Genomic DNA, 13804 nt, shown 5'->3' on the forward strand with positions numbered 1-13804 from the left:
TCAGCTCCCTGGAATTCCAGTATAGCATGTCAATGAATTGTTGGCATCTGTCTGTCTCGAGATATAATGGTGTGTGCCCCCAGGGATGAAGTCAAACCACTGCATTAGCAGCACCAAAGTGACCTCTCTGGGGTGCAAGCCTGGGCAGTGTGGTTGGAGGTCCTGGGCTGCTCAGATGACAAGACGCCCATCTCAGCCTCACTGATGTGGTCCAAAGGAAAGCAGAGCAATACGTTTGGCACCGGCTTGGTTGCAGGAGTTGCCAGAAGGAGGCACCATCCAACCATCTTAGGGACTCCACTCTGGATTTGTGTAGGGTTTATTCTTTAGCCTTTTCTTCTCCTGAAGATGTCCCTCAAGGCAGCAGAGTTTTAGAATCAGTGTTTTCCTTCTCCTGGATGGGCTCCCTTCCCAGGTGGACGAGCCCCATCTGCCTCTTACTTCCCTCTACAGAACATGCAAAAACTGCCTCCTTGTCATGTGTGGAGAGTCCTCTTCTCCCTTCGGTAACTTCACAGATAAGAATTAACAAGCAGCTGATATATTTGTAGTCCTTTTATTACAGCATGATGTTGCAAGCACAAATACACAGCTTCCGGCAAGGAGGGCAGTTGGCTATTCTAAATCCAACTTCCGCAGCATTTTAGGTGCCAACGGGAAGTTCCTCCCTCTCTCTGACTCCTTTGCTCTCTGATATGTTCGCTACCTCTGAGTCCATGGTAAGAGGGGGTCCCCCACAATCTCAAGTGTTGTCTCGACTAGCTGCCCCCTCCCTTCTGGTTCTCTTGCCATTATCTCCTAACTGGGTAACTCCTCCCTAAGCTGTTCAGCTCCTGTCTCTCTCTCTCTCTGCTTCTGAACACGCAGTGGACAAGGGGAGCGACTCTTCCCTCTCCAGCTCTCCATCAGAGAGAAATTGGTCTGCCATGCAATGCATCCCCCAGTCCTTGTCTTCAGACCCTTCCATGACACTTCTTGATCATTGGACCCACAATTGGTCTCATCCGCTCAATGTGCCAGATCCTGTTTTCGCACACAGGGGAAGCCACGTCAATGAATGCAGCTCCCGAAAAGAACACAGGTCAGCATTTTTAAGCAGCAGCTTTAATCAACGTTCACATCAGAAGCAGAACAACGCCAATTCCCCCAGTGCAGAAAGCCACAGCGCATGTTGCCAAACCATGGCGAAAGGATTTCCCGGATATATTAACATTCTGAGCAGCGACACAGGAAAGGTGGGTCTTATTTGGAGGAACTGTTTCCAGAAGCACCTCTCCACATCATCCGAAAGCGCTGACTCGTTGGCTCTCTCCCAGCCCTTGCATTAAGCTGGATTAGCCGCTGTCAGGCATCAATGTGGAAACATCGCAAAATGCTGAATAATGTATGTTTGCTCCTTGCCTGCAAAGCTCAAGCGTGGCTCTTTGTGTACGCTCTTGAAAAACACCTGGGTGCTTTGTTGTTCCTCAAATAGCCATTAGAAATATAAAAATGCATCTCTCAGGCTGCTTAACCCCTTTGCAGATTTGTTTTTAAAGCCCAATTTTATCAGAATGCCATGTTTGTATCCGATGCTGATAAAACTCAATATCCCGTCCCCCCTGCACTGAATGAATCTGACAATTATGGTTTCTCGTTTTTCTAATCTTCAATGCATTTTGCCCTGTTCCTGCATTAGTTTGTGGTGTGGTGTTGTTGTTTTTTACAAGTCCACACAAAAACCCTCCAGAATTTCCCCTAATATGCCAATTTTTAATGCAATGCTACCTTATAAAAGAACAATGAAGGTAGAACACAGCCATTGTGGCAACTAGCCACTCATAGCCTTATCATAGAATCATAGAATTGTTGAGTTGGAAGGGACCCCAAGCGTCATCTAGTCCCTGGCAGATGGCACATCCAAACTCTGCATAAAATCCTCCAAGGAAGGAGAGTCCAAGCCCTGGGTTCGAGTCCTATCCTCCATGCATTTGTCTGATCCTCTTTTAAAGGATTGTTCGAATCCGCGCAACGGGGTGAGCTCCCGTTGCTTGGTCCCTGCTCCTGCCAACCTAGCAGTTCGAAAGCATGTCAAAGTGAAAGTAGATACAGTGGTACCTCAGGTTAATTCGATCCAGAGGTCCATTCTTAACCTGAAACACCACTTTAGCTAATGGGGCCTCCCGCTGCTGCCGTGCCGCCGGAGCCCGATTTCTGTTCTCATCCTGAAGCAAAGTTCTTAACCTGAAGCACTATTTCTGGGTTAGCGGAGTCTGTAACCTGAAGCGTATGTAACCTGAAGTGTATGTAACCCGAGGTACCACTGTAAATAGGTACCGCTACAGCGGGAAGGTAAACAGCGTTTCCGTGCGCTGCTCTGGTTCGCCAGAAGCGGCTTAGTCATGCTGGCCACATGACCCGGAAGCTGTACGCCAGCTCCCTCAGCCAATAAAGCGAGATGAGCGCCGCAACCCCAGAGTTGGCCACGACTGGACCTAATGGTCAGGAGTCCCTTTACCTTTACCGCATATAGGATTGCACTAGCGGAGATTTAAAGCTCCGGTTTCTTTGGAAAGCTGCCCATCACTATTCTCCTTCACAAAAACTGGATCTGGAGGCTGGCTTATTATAATAATATTTAGGGAAAGAGTGGAGTTTGATGTTATTGTGTGGTGGGAACAGGGCACCACCTTGTGGCCAGATAAAAGAACGGGCCGCATTTTGGCTAGAAGATGCTGCTTGCAACCTCTCTGGTGCAGATACCTGTGTTCATTTCCAAGCAATCTGTTTATTTCAACTCTTGCTTTATTTGCACGAAGTTTGTGGGGCCGTTAGACGACGTTGGCTATTCATGGAGCATTCTGATTTGTTTGCAGGGATGTTGTGCCCAGCAGATGTTAGCTAGTGCATTCCAGAAAGTTGTCTTGCCTCTTTCCATATTGCAAAAGTTTGGTTCATTTCCCATTGCATGTGCCTGAATTTAGCTGAAAAACGGAGGTGTGTGTGTCCAATTGAGAATATATCTGTGCAAAATGCAGATTGGTCCCCCAACAGCAGATCAAGTTCTTTGTTATTGTGCTTCCTCTTGTGCCCAGTAGATGGCAGAGTTGGCATTAGAATCCATGTGCTTTTTAATATTATTGTACAGAAACTTTTGACAGTCTTTTCTTTTACTGTATAATGATCATTTTTTTCTGTTTTGGTTTCGTTTTATTTCCTCTTTGCTCCCTTTCAAGCTTTGGAGCAACACACAATTTTAAGGCTGCAGTCCTCTGCACATTTACTTGGGAGTATGCCCCACTGGATTCCATGGTGCTTACTTTGGAGTAAGCATGTGTAGGGTTGCACTGTAAAGAATAATAGGGAAGAAACAAATTTGGTTTGAATTGCCACATTTACACACCCTGGACTAATATGCAAACCGGAATTCGGCTCTCCTCTGAAATTCACACTTCTTAGAATTTTGCGGTTCTGTCCTCAAACCAAAGAGAGTGTGCAAAAATGTGTCTCGCAGTGAGAAGTGCAAGGCATGAACTTGAATCTGCACTTGTTACAGCTGCGGCTGAAGGTCTTAAATGCCAAAACTGACAATATGTTGTGGGATCAGTTTCGGCTGATGCATATTAGGAGCAATGAGCATGCAAATGCATACATGTGTTCATGTGAACAAAACAAAAAATGGAATCACATGCAGAAATTAGGCGGACTGAGTTTGAGATTGGAAAAATGAGAAATCAAAACTGGGAGATTCACACACACACACACACACACACACACACACCATGACATCAACTAGTAAATTGGAAGAGGGGCAGAGGAGAGAGAAGGCACTAGAATATCATATTCAAAAAGTTTAAGCCAAGTCCTTGGCCTAACAGGGATGGGTGAATCTATCAGTTTTGCTTCTTCTCTGATTCTAATTTCTCCCCCAATCTTGAGTCTAATTTTCCACATCAGTTTGTGATTATTATTATTTTTAGGGTTCCTCATGAAAATTAATAAGCTTTACTGTATTGTGTGATTTTCTTCAAAGCAGTTTTGTCATGGTTTTTTTATGCTGATATTTGCATTTTTAAGCACACTTTACTCTAGGCACATGCATTTTTGTAGACATTACTTGGCTAGCGAACCACATTGCAAAATTCGGCTCTGTTTTGGAACGTTTTTGGAAAAGCATCTTAGTGCAAACTTCTCTTGATACGTTTCAATTCCCCATACACTTTTCCACAACAGACACCCTTCTGCAAGTAATTTCCCCAACCGCGATGCAATTTTGCATATTGCTTGCATGCGATGTTTGCATTTAATTCGGGGAAATTTTCCTTTGGTCTGCGTATTTCGGGAAGTGCGAATTGGGTAGGTTTCTAGAAAACAATGGAGGCTGGTCCCAGAGGGGAAATGGAGCACTGCCCCACCAGCCTCAAGTCTGCCGTCAGCGAGGTGCCTCCTGCCTGCTTTTTTCTTTTTTTACTAGCAACCAGTCCAGAGAATGGTCTTGCCTCTCAGTTTCCTCCACCTCCTTCTTCTCAGTGTTGCCCTTGTACAGTGGTACCTTGGGTTAAGTAGTTAATTCGTTTCCGGAGGTCCGTACTTAACCTGAAGCACCACTTTAACTAATGGGGCCTCCTGCTGCCGCTGCACGATTTCTGTTCTCATCCTGAAGCAAAGTTCTTAGCCCGAGGTAATATTTCTGAGTTAGCGGAGTCTGTAACCTGAAGCGTCTGTAACCTGAAGCATCTGTAACCCAAGGTACCACTGTAGAACTTGGCAGGGAGGAGGCGAACAGGGACAAAACTAGATGGGAGTTTCCCAATCCTAGTCTGCCTCCACTTGCCTGTCTTCTGCATACAGGTGTCATGGAAGCCAAGGAATGATGGGAGGCCCCGGAGGGAACCCCCAGGGGAAGGAGTCATCACTGAGGGGGGTGACATTCGGCGCGCCACCTGCCCGTGACTCCCAAGCCTACCCCAAGCCATTGGGGGAAGGGGCAGAGCTGTGCCGCCTTGCCGGTGGCCTTCCTCCCTTCCCCCTTCGTTTTGACAGCTGGGGGAGGCTTGGGAATCGCAGGTAGGTGGCGCACCATTGCCCCCCCCCGCTCCTGGGCTGCTTCCTGGGGGGGAAGTCTCCCCCAAGCTGTCAAAAGGAAGAGGGAAGGGAGGAAGGCTGCTGGCAAAGCGGCGCAGCTCCCTCCCCACACCCTGCCCAGGAAGCAGCCCTCCATGGGCGTCTCACTCCTCCCCCAGGTGGCTCACTCTGTCGTCGTCGTCGTCCCCGGACACTTGCCCCGCCCCCATTGTCCCACCCCTGGGTGCCGGAGCAGCTAGCTCTGCCTCTGGGCTCAGAGCCCGGGGATTGGTGGTGGGATGATGATGAATGGTCAGAGGGAGAAGAGGGAGCAGGCTGGGAGGAGGAGGCATCGGAAGCTGAAGAGGCAACAGGCTTTAGTGAGCAGGAAGAGACTGTGACAGAGAGCAGTCCAGACTCAGAGGCTGGAGAGGAAGAGGACCAGGGATGAGGCGGGCTGCTGAAGAAGTCAGGGAGTCTTCCCTTCCTGCTGCAACCAGCTCCCTGGTCCCCCAGAACCAGAAGAGGTATGAAGAGGACAGAGCAATGACAGGCAAGACAATTGAACCTTTGGCAGCTGGGAAAGGACCTAAGGAAGGAGTTTTAGACAGCTGTTGGAAGGCGGGGACCTTCAGTCCTTGAAACTGCCTCCTTGGGTCTGCAAGAGCTACTGGGAATAATTGCTGGGATCACTAGGCCTCCACTGTTTTGCTTTATTTGAATGAAGAATTCGCTAGCACTTGGTGTGTTTTTTACTGGTGACCTGCTCCTGACTCTGGCTCCTGTGACACCAGGGGGCATTTCTGGCGCCACCTACTGCTAGGCTCCCTGCTTTTTGCCCCATCAGTCCCAATGGGCACTAAGCAGCACTGGTATTAAAAGTGTGAACCAAACAGACTCCCTCCCACCCCTGGCTTCAAGCAGTCCTCACGGCCATAAGATCCAGTCTAATTGTTCTACTTCTTAAACTGTTTTTCCTCATACAATATCTTGAAGAATTCTAGACAACCTGAAAGTTTCCCACTTTTCAAAAAAAAAAAAAAACAACCAATAAATTCAGGCCTAATGAAAGTCTTACCCTATGATGGGCTTTAGGATTTTATTATCATTATTATTATTTTTACTTTCAGCAGGTAATCTAACCGTTCCCAAGGATGGGGTTATCGAAGGACAAGAGATTTGCTTTTTTAAAAAAAAAAAGCTATTTTAAAAAACCCACTGTATTTTTAGAAATTTCTCCTTCATCATAGGCCAGGGTTCAAAAAAAGCCCAGAGGCTTTTTCTCCTCTTCGTTCCCCCTCCTGGACCCATGCTGGGTTGAAAGTGCTGCTTGATAAATCATCCCCTTCATGGTTTTTTTTTTTTCAATGAGGGAAGAAGGAGGAGGGAAAGGACCCTAACTTGGTTAAGTGATTTGCAAAGCCAAACAAACAGGCTATTGTATGGCAGAACCCAGCAAAGCACACACAACCATTTGCAGAGACCTCTTAGTATGGCAGCTGGGAGTGGGAAACGAGGCCTTTGGAAATCATATTCCCTTTTCTGCTAAATCTCTAGGGGTTTTTTATTCCCTCCCCACTTTCCCTACCCATTGGAAAAGAACCGGCATTCCTTCCTTGTCGTTATAAGAAGAGCCCTGCTTGATCGGATCAAAAGTCTCTCTCATCCAGCATCCCAAATGAATCACAGAATTGTAGAGTTGAAAAGGGACCATGAGGGTCATCTAGTCCAGCCCCCTGCAATGCAGGAAACTTGCCCAATGTGGGACTCGAACCCACGACTCTGAGATTAAAAGTCTCATGCTCTACCGACTGAGCTATCCTGGGAAGCCCACAAGGAGCCCACAAGAAGTTGAATGTCCCCTGCAATGGGTGCTATCTGAGGCAGGTTGTTTATGAAGGTTGGAGCTCCCATTCCTAAATCTTCACCATCATGTGGATCTGAGCCTGGGGACTCAGCTAGATTGATAAAGAAAAAGCATTTATATGCGATATAACACTGTGACACCAGATGGCGCTGTGGAGTCCCATCTTTCCCTACCAGATTTCCCTGTATGAGTTTACGTGCTTAACTGAATCGCTTCTTTGACGTGTCTAAATCCAGCCTTGGCGTGCATTTGGCCAGCTTGGTCTAGTTCACCAGCTACAGCTGTTCCTGTAGTCCACGAGTTGGTAACCTGGAAGCTGGATTACTGGCATGCACTCTATGTGGGGCTGCCCTTGGGCCTGGTTCAGAAGCTCCTTGTTGTTGCTGGCACCCATCTGTCTCGGGAGACAATGGAGGAGTGCACCTTTGGGGGTGAAGTCAAACTGTTGGAAGGTCGCAGCGCCAGCTGTGGCTGTAAATACAGGAGAGACATGTTTTGTTGCAGCTGGGGCAGATGAAGGCGTCTGGTTGCTCTGCTGAAGATGCGCCACTGCATTTCTTCTCCCTTCGCTCCTCCCAGCAATCATTCCAGCTGGTGCAGAACATGGTAGTCAGACTGCTGATGGGGGCATCGGCCCGCCTATCTATCTATCATCTATCAATCAATCAGTCATACTTATTAAGCACCTAGCATTTTAAAAGCACTGTACAGAACAAGATACAAAAGGGAAAAGGTATGGGGAGGGCAGAGGAAAGCAAGCACCGGAAAAACTGCTGCTTTGTTGGCCAATGGATGGGAACAGCTTGGTCTCCCCCTTGCTGCAGCTAGCGATGTGCAGACTTTTGAATTCTCCAGCACTCTTTATATCAGGTTAGATCAGGGGTTGTCAACCCGGTCCCTACTGTCCACTAGTGGGCGTTTCAGGATTCTAGGTGGGCGGTTGGGGGTTCTACGGCACAAGCTGAATCCTCCTTCCATCGAGTACTGGTGGGCGGTAAGGAAATTTTACCATCAAGAAAATGCATTGATTAGTGGGTGGTTGACTACCCCTGGGTTAGATGGTAAACAGAGCAATGAGTATGAGAGATAAGGAGTGCTTGGTTGATGTTGAAGTCACCAGGTGCAAACTCTTCAAGGGTCAGCAAACTTTTTCAGCAGGGGGTCAGTCCACTGTCCCTTGTGGGGGGCCGGACTATTTTTTTTGGGGGGGATGAACCTATGCCCCACAAATAACCCAGAGATGCCTTTTAAATAAAAGGGCACATTCTACTCGTGTAAAAACACACTGATTCCTGGACCGCCTGTGGGCTGGATTTAGAAGGTGATTGGGCCGGATCCGGCCCCCAGGCCTTAGTTTGCCTACCCATGCTCTAGAGCTTCAACATCAGCTATTTCCCCCCCTCTATCTCCCCCCCCCCCAGTGGCGTAGCGTGGGTTGTCAGCACCCGGGGCAAGGCAAGTAATTTGCGCCCCCTAACCCGTGGATTTGCGCACCCTAACCCTAACCCCCAGATGTTGCGCCCGGTGCGGCCGCCCCCCCCTGCACCCCCCACGCTACGCCACTGTCCCCCCCCAAGAATCCTGGGAACTGAGACTTGTTGTTAGTGTCGCTCTGTCTCAGGATACAATGGAGTGCGCCTCCGGGGGTGAAGTCAAACCACTGCATTAGCAGCACCGAAGTGACCTCTCCAGGGTGCAAGCCTGGACAGAGTGTATGGAGATCCTGGGCTGCCCAGATGACAAGACGCCTCTCTAGGCCTCGCTGATGTGGTCCAAAGGAAAGCAGAGCAAAGCGTTTGGCCCCGGCTTGGCTGCAGGAGTTGCCAGAAGGAGGCGTACAAGGCGCCACCCAACCACCTTAGGGATTCCACTCCAGATTTGTGTAGGGTTTACTCCTGAGCCTTTTCTTCTCTGAAGATATCTCACAAGGCAGAGGAGGTTTAGGATCAGATTTTTCCTTCTCCTAGATGGGCTCTCTTCCCAGTTTGATGAGGCCCATCTGCCCCTCACTTCCCTCTACAGCACATGCAGAAACTACCTTCGTGTTTGCTGGACCCACTATTGATCTTGTCTTCGCAGGCAGATGTCCCTAACCCACCAAGGGTTTGAGACCCATCGGCTCCTCTCATTTGGTAGTTAGGGAAGCTTTTAATGTTTAATAGGTTATTGTATTTTAGTGTTCTGTTGGAAGCCGCCCAGAGTGGCTGGGGAAACCCAGCCAGATGGGTGGGATATAAATATATTATTATTATTATTATTATTATTATTATTATTATTATTATTATGTAGCCAGTCAGTCAAAGCCATTTCCCAATGTGTGGCTGCTGTCGCATCCTGACAGCTTCCAGGAGGCACAGAGGAGAGCCGAGTGCAGGGCGGGGGCCAAAGGTGGAAAAACACCCCCAGAATGAACACAATGTGTCCCCCACCAGAAGCACTGCCCCTTCCCTGGCACACCATACCTTGAACCTTAAGAATGCTGAGAACTGATCTGTGAGTGGCAAACAGGACTTCGCAGGACACTCTGGGGGAAGCCGTGTGTTTTAATTATATGGTGTGGATGTGCCATGTGTGAATTACAGGGGAGGCTGGTCCATGAGGGCAAATGGGACAGTGTCCCACCAATTTCAGTCTACCCCCAACCTGCCTGTCTTCTGCTTCCAGCCAGCAGGGGGCAATTCTCCCTATCATTGGCTCTGGCGCCACCTACTGTTCCTCTCCCTACCTTTCCACCCTACCAGTGTCATCAGGCCCATCCACCAAAACAATTTATTTGCTCAATCCTACAATTCTGATTCCGTTATTGTTCTGCTGTTTGCTGACATGGGCTCCCTTGGGATGAAGGATAGGCTAGAAATGTTGTAACAGCAATAATAATAATAATAATAATAATAATAATAATAATAATAATAATAATAATATTCACAATTAATTATGTAATTTACTTTCAAGATCGGACCTCATGGGGGTGGGGTACATTGTATAGGCATTTTCGTCGGGGGTGGGGGCGGTCAAAAGATTTAATTCCAGAGATGCTTCGCTTTCGCTGTACTTGCCACATTCATTCCATTCTTGCACCTTCACTGCAGGACCCTATTACGAAGGCTGGCTGGGAGTTTGTTTTTAATTCTGTTGCGTCCCGATCGGGACGTTTGCATTTATTCCTTGTGACTGCTTGCATCTTGTCGGGCAATAATGACTCACGGGGAGCGAAACATTCCTCCCGGAGAGGAAAGCCAGAAACTACAGCCAGCGAGGTCAGCTTCGCTCGGCGCGGGGGCGGGGTGCGATTTCTGCAGCCTGACTTCCGGCTGTCATTCATCCTTGCAAAACACGCGCGCGCTGCTGCCCCCTCCCTCGCCTCCTCCAGGCTCGCTCCCGCCCGGGGCTGCCTCGCATGCCTGCATGTGATCTCATCTGACACCATCGGAGGGAGGCGCAAACCAGGCGGTGCCTCGCTCCCTCCCTCTGCCCGGCTGCGAAGCGCCTCCCCAGCAGCCTTTCCTGTTTTGCTGCACAAATAATTCCTCCTCCTCTTTATCACGCATCCCGGGTTCACGTGCTTCCTCCTCCCCCTCCCCCCTCCCGCTCCCATTTCGGGGTGGAAATAGGGCGAGGCTCCTTTAAGAATGCAACGCGCCATGCTCCCAACCAGCCATGACTAGACAGATTGTCCCAGATAGGTCCCGGGGTTGGGCGAAGCGCCGCCTCCCGCAGTCAGCCACGTGGGTTGGATTGGGGCAAGGCACGCCTCTGCCTTCCCCCCCCCCCCGCCCGGTCCTCCAAGTATTGCAAAAGGAGGAAGGCGGAGGGCTTTCCGTAACTGTGCAGCTTCCCATGCCCGCCCTTGCAACCCTGGCCGTATAGAATCGTTGAGTTAAAGGGATCCCCAGAGGCCATCTGGTCCAACCCCTACAAGGCAGGCCTCTCAACACTCGGTCTCTCGTCCCAATGCGAAAAACAAGGATGAAATATAGAGATTGCCGCGAAAGGTCGGAGATCTGCTGCTGGTCGGTGTGGACAATGCTAAACTACATAGACCAATGGTCTGAAGTACCGACCTAGGCTCATCAGGTGCAGCAGAAGGAACAAATTCAGTGTGGAAGATCCTACTCATAAGGAAACGCCGTTAAGTTCGCTTGAGAGCTTCTGTACAGGGCTGCAGCCTTAAAGATAAGACCTGGAGGAATCCAAATAAAAAAATTCCTTCCAGTAGCACCTTAAAGACCAACTAAGTTAGTTCTTGGTATGAGCTTTCGTGTGCATGCACATACCAAGAACTAACTTAGTTGGTCTTTAAGGTGCTACTGGAAGGATTTTTTTTTATTTTGACTATGGCAGACCAACACGGCTACCTATCTACTACTGGAGGAATCCACTTACCCAATACCAGTGTGGGTACCTCTCTCACATTAATACATTATTATTTTTGATGACTTTGTTGTTGCATATAAGTAAAGTACACAGAGAGAGAGAGCGCGCGCAGCATTGGACTGATCAGGTCCCTGCCCGCAGGAGCTTACAATCTACCTTACACGGCATGCATTCAACGAAAGGCGCAATCCTACACCCGTCTCCAGCTTTCCTGGGAGCAAATTCCCTTGCACTCCGTGGGGTTTACTTACAACACGTGCTCATTATATATATATATAAAAGCTCATTATATATATAGAAGCTCATGGTTTGGCCCCATACGCATCCAATGCGCAAGTTCTGGGTTTGAAGAACAGAAGCGGATTTCTTGCAACAAAACGAAACGTGCGTGGCATATCCTGCAGCGCTGCGATGAGCTGCGGCGCTGACAAGGAGGGGACGCATCACCTCCACAGCCTCCTATCACTGGGCGCTCCAGCTCCCTCTTGCCGCCTGTAGCAGCGGCAGCGTGGGAAGGAAAAACCCTCTCTCTCTCTCTCTCTCTCTCTCTCCCTTTGGCACGCAGATGGAAGCGCAGCCTCCTCCGCCAGAGTTCACCGGGGGTGACCACGTGCCCCTCTCCTCCCCGCGCGCCGGAGGGGTGGGAGGACGCCCGAGAAGGAGCGCCGGGAGAGACTCCAGGCGAAAGGGGCGCCTGTCCCTTTAAAGAGGACGCCGTCGGAGACACACGCAGCAGAGTGCCCATGTGGAGCTGCTCCATGCCTTGTTGTTCTGCGAGCCGATTGGCCGGAGCCCGGGTGACGTCTTCCAGCAGCATGCGAACGCACTGCGGGGGGGAGGATCGCCCGGAAAACCCGGCGGCGGAGTCGGGAAGCAGCGCCGGGGCCAGAGTCTATACGGGGAGGGGGGAGGCGGAGTCGGGATGGTGGTGGAAGGGAAGGAGGCGGCGAAGAGGAAGAGGAACCGCAGGAGGAGATGTAGGACCACCTCGTTTGCGACAGAGTGGGGAGGAAGTCGAGCTTGCAAAAGTGCTGGCAATTGCACAAGGCCCCCCACTGCAGTCCTGTGCAACTGTACAGGACTCATCCTGAGTCAGACCATAGGTTCCCCTAGCTCAGTAGTGCACATGTTGTTGTTTAGTCGTGTCTGACTCTTCGTGACCCCATGGACCAGAGCACGCCAGGCACTCCTGTCTTCCACTGCCTCCCGCAGCTTGGTCAAACTCATGCTGGTAGCTTCGAGAACACTGTCCAATCATCTTGTCCTCTGTCGTCCCCTTCTCCTTGTGCCCTCCATCTTTCCCAACATCAGGGTCTTTTACTGGGAGTCTTCTCTTCTCATGAGGTGGCCAAAGTATTGGAGCCTCAGCTTCACGATCTGTCCTTCCAGTGAGCACTCAGGGCTGATTATCTTAAGAATGGAGAGGTTGGATCTTCTTGCAGCCCATGGGACTCTCCTCCAGCACCAGAATTCAAAAGCATCAATTCTGCAACGATCAGCCTTCTTTATGGTCCAGGTCTCACTATGTACTCTTCATAGAATCATAGAAATGTGGAGTTGGAAGGGACCCCAAGGGTCAAGGGGAATGTTAGCCGCTTTGAGACTCCTTCGGGTAGTGATAAGGTGGGATATCAAATCCAAACTCTTCATCATCATCATCATCATCTAGTCCAACCCCATGCAATGTAGGAAACTCAAAGCATTCATGACAGATGGCCATCCAACCTCTGCTTAAAAACCTCCAAGGAAGGAGAGTCCACCACCTCTCGTGGGAATCTGTTCCACTGCTGAACAGCTCTTACTGTCAGAAAGTTTTTCCAAATGTTTAGTCAGAATCTCCTTCCTTGCAACTTGAAGCCATTGGTTCAAATCCTACCCTCCAGAGCAGGAGAAAACAAGCATGCTCCCTCCTCCATGTGACACCCCTTCAGATATTTGAAGATGGCTATCATATCTCCTCTCAGTCTCCTCTTTTCCAGGCTAAACATAACCATTTCCTGCAAACATTCCTCATAAGGCTTCGTTTCCAAACCCTTGATCATCTTGGTTGCCCTCCTTGGCACGCATTACAGCTTGTCAACATCCTTCTTAAATAGTGGTGCCCAGAATTAGACACAGTATTCCAGGTGTGGTCTCACCAAAGCAGAATGGAGTGGCCCTATTTCTTGCCTTTATCTGGACACTATACTTCTATTGATGCAGCCTAGAATAGCATTCACTTTTTTGCTATTGAATCACACTGTTGACTCATTAAGCTTGTGGTCCACCAAGACCCCCAGATCATTTTCACATGTACTGCTAGTACGCCAGGTGTCCCCCATCTTATATTTGTGCATTTGGTTCTTCCTGCCTAAGTGCAGAACCTTACATTTCCAGGGATCGTGCCGAAAGCCAAAATCAGGTGTTGTCAAACCATGTTGGGGTCAATGGCAGGTAGGATTGCCAAAGTCATTTATCCTAGAATGCTGCCTCCTTTATGACCCCACTTCCTAATTGTTGTAATTTTTTATTTTGCCCCGT

This window comes from Podarcis bocagei (assembly GCF_964188305.1).
Source record: "Podarcis bocagei genome assembly, chromosome: 15".
Lineage (NCBI taxonomy): Eukaryota > Metazoa > Chordata > Lepidosauria > Squamata > Lacertidae > Podarcis > Podarcis bocagei.